At 50.7% G+C, this 3,285-nt stretch overlaps 1 long non-coding RNA gene across 1 annotated transcript; it reads left to right on the top strand.

Moving 5' to 3' along the window:
- The first annotated feature begins 411 nt into the window (after positions 1–411).
- LOC127689895 (uncharacterized) lies at positions 412–2,686 on the top strand. Its single transcript, XR_007978954.1, has 2 exons — positions 412–602; positions 1,623–2,686. It is a non-coding gene; the product is annotated as an uncharacterized LOC127689895 (long non-coding RNA).
- The last annotated feature ends 599 nt before the right edge of the window (positions 2,687–3,285 follow it).

Raw genomic sequence — 3,285 nt, 5'->3', positions numbered from 1 at the left:
AGGAAGGATGGGAGTGAATGCCCAGAGTCCCCTGGTCCCCATCCCACCTGCCCCAGTCCTTACAGCCCTGCCAGGAAAGGTTTAGGAAGAGGCGCCCTTCTACCTAGTATCCTCCCTGAGCAGGCCCTATCCCTACACCGAAGCTTTTCTGGAAGCACCCACATCCTTGACAGATTGCAGTGGCAAGGAACTCATCTGTGTCCACGGAGCTCTTAGGAGGAAGTCCTTCAGCTAGAACCTGCCTCCCTGAAACACACCTTGTTAGCTGGCAGGAGCCTTAAAACTGTCACAGCTGTGTGACTAATGGCACGGTGTCTTCCAGCTTGCTATCAGATCTCAGCACCACCCCTTGGCCAGTGCCTCTCAAACCTGCATCCAAAGCCTGTCTGCTTACTGTTTCATAGTCTCTAAGGGGCGGTGAACTGCCTGCCCTGGGAGGACAGAGCAAAGTCTAAAAGGCCTGCTTATCAGAGTGCTCTGACATGCTAGGTGGAAGCCAGGTTCTGCTCCTCACTCAGATGGGGACAGGGAGAGGGCACCCCCAGTCCTGTGGGGAATAGAGAGGGAGCCACGGAATGTGGGATCATCACTCTGCGTAATGAGTAAGTGGTAGAGCCAGCTGTGTTGTCCTTTTTTGGTTGGTTGGTTGGTTGGTTGGTTGGTTTGTTAGTTTTGTTTCCCCCCCAAAAAAATGAAGAAAGTGAGAGTCCCCATGACCACCCTCCCAAAAACCTTGCTTCTAGCTGCCTGCAAGCTGCCCCAGAGGAGTCTGTCAGTGAGCCTCCCGGACACCAGGACTAGACTGAAGCAGGCTCAGACTGGAAGGCTCAGGAGCCCCCATCATGCCCACCAGCTCATAAGCTGCCACACAATCTGCAACTGCTGGCTCAGAGCACTTAACTCACCCCATCCCCGTGCATGTACCGGGACTGCCCCAGCCTCCCCGACTGCTAACTGCCCAGAGACCCAATAATATACGCTGCAGTAGTAAATCTTCTAGCATTACTTCTCTGTCAGTTCTGAGCCTGGCCATTTGGGGTGAGGCGCCAGGGCCATTAGACCTTAGCCATCACAAATCACTCTGTACGGCGCCAATTCATTAGGGTCTATCTGCTAGAGAGTGGAGGATTTTGTCTTTCAGTTTTGGATTCGTTTCTTTCTTTGCTTCTTCTTCCTCTTCCTCTCAGTCTCTAGAGATAACACCTCCCTAAGGAGCACAGAGGCCCAGCAACCTCCTCTGTGTGGTCCATCCAGATATCTCCCTTATATAACTTCTTCCCACTAAGCTGGTCACTCCCCTGGGAGGGCACACAGATGCAAACTAAGGGACCCGCCCTGCTGACCTCATACCCTGCCTGGACTGCACAGATAAGCAGGTGACTCCTCTCAGTGACACCATGACCCCACATGATTTAGCTGCACAGATAAGCAGGTGACTCTTCTCTGTGACACTATGACCCAACATGATTCAGCTGCCTGCTGTAAACTCTCCAATTAGAGCTCAGGAAAAACTGCTTGGATAAAATCCTGGACCCCCAAAACACTTTGCTTCCTGGTACCCTCTCCCCTCTTGCCCTTTAGCGTCTTGCTGCCTTTGAATGTGCTGCTTTGTGTTTTGTCAGCCTAAGTTAAGAGTCCTCCGCGAAGAAGGAACCTCAACTGGCTTATATGCAAGTCTGTGTGGCATTTCCATGATTGATGTGGGAGAGCCCCGCCCACTGTGGGCGGCGCCACCCCTTGGCTTGTGGTCTTAGGTTGTCTGAGAAAAAGCAAGCGGAGAAGCTGGAGAAATATTCAGTGACTAAGAGGACTGGCTACTCTTCCAGAGGCCCCGGGTTTGGTTCCCAGCACCCATGTGGTGGCCGACAACATCTACTCTAACTTCAGGAGATTCGATGTGGTCCACAGACAAAAGACACCCATACATAATAACAATTATTAACAATAAATGAATGAGTGAGTCATTGAGAACAAGCCAACGAGCAGCGTTCCTCCTCCACTGTGTCTGCTTCAGTTCTCCATTCCAGGTTCCGGTCTGCTTGAGTTCCTGGCTTGGCGCTTCACGAGGCGCTGTGATCGGGAAGTGTAAGCCCTGTCCTTGACAGTCTATCACAGCAATGGGAAGCAAACCTTTGCATCCCCAAAGGCACTGTTCTTCCCTCCTGGAGCTATAAATAAAAAACTTTGCCCAGCTGCCTCTTCTGTGCCGGGCCTGACCCATCACCAGACCCCCTGCCTTCTTGTGATGGGCACTTCTTGGAGAGAGGACAAAACTGACCTCATCACACTACAACCTCCAAGATCACATTAGAAAGATAAATAAATTACAAGGAGGCACAGAATGAAGAGAACCGTAAGGATGTGCTAGGAGTCAGGGGAGATAAAGCCAACTGCTCTGAAGAGAGACAAGCAGAAACGAGCCAAGGCCCAGGAAGGATGGTGCCAGGGTTTGACTAGGCTTGGCCCAGAGAGTGGGACTATTTGCAGGTGTGGCCTTGTTGGAATAGGTGAGTGGGTGTGGGCTTTATAACCCTCATCCTCGCTGCCTGGAAGCCAGTATTCTGCTAGCTAGAGTTCTCAGCTTCTCCTGCACCACCCCTGCCTGGATGCTGCCATGTTCCCACCTTGATGATGGACTGACCCTCTGAACTTGTAAGTCAATCCCAATTAAATGTTGTTCTTATAAGACTTGCCTTGGTCATGGTGTCTGTTCACATCAGTAAAACCCTGACTAAAAAGTTGGTACCAGGGACTGGGGTGTTGCTGTGATAGGCCTGACCATCCATGCTTTTGTTTAGAAGAATGTGGATTTGAGGAGATACTGTAGGATACAATGTCCAAGCTCACTTAAGGGTTTGAAAACCCACCAGTCCCTGAGCTTGAAATCCTACCAGTTCCCTCTGGTGTGCCCTCCGACCTCAGCCTCATCCACCCAAACCTGGTGCCTTCTTCTGCCTTCCAATTTCAACGTATCTGTCTGAGGAGGGTTTGGAGGGGACAACAACTTGTCTGCTCAGGCTGGCCCAGAAATACAATTTAATTTTTATTTGTTAAGATAGATTCTCTCTAGATGGCCTTGGTTGACCTTGAATTAGCCGTGTAGTCTAGGTTGGCCTCCAACTCACGAAGATCTATCTGCCTCTTCCTCCATGGGCTGGGATAAAAGGCATATGCCACTATGTCTGGCCACTGAACAGATTTTCAATGGGGCGGGCCAGAGGTACAGCGATGGCTATGATACAGGAAGTGTCTGGGCACAGTTTGTACAGAAACTCTTCCTTAAAA

The sequence above is a fragment of the Apodemus sylvaticus genome, chromosome 7 (genome assembly GCF_947179515.1).
Source record: "Apodemus sylvaticus chromosome 7, mApoSyl1.1, whole genome shotgun sequence".
Lineage (NCBI taxonomy): Eukaryota > Metazoa > Chordata > Mammalia > Rodentia > Muridae > Apodemus > Apodemus sylvaticus.
This window is presented reverse-complemented; position numbering and strand designations above follow the sequence as displayed.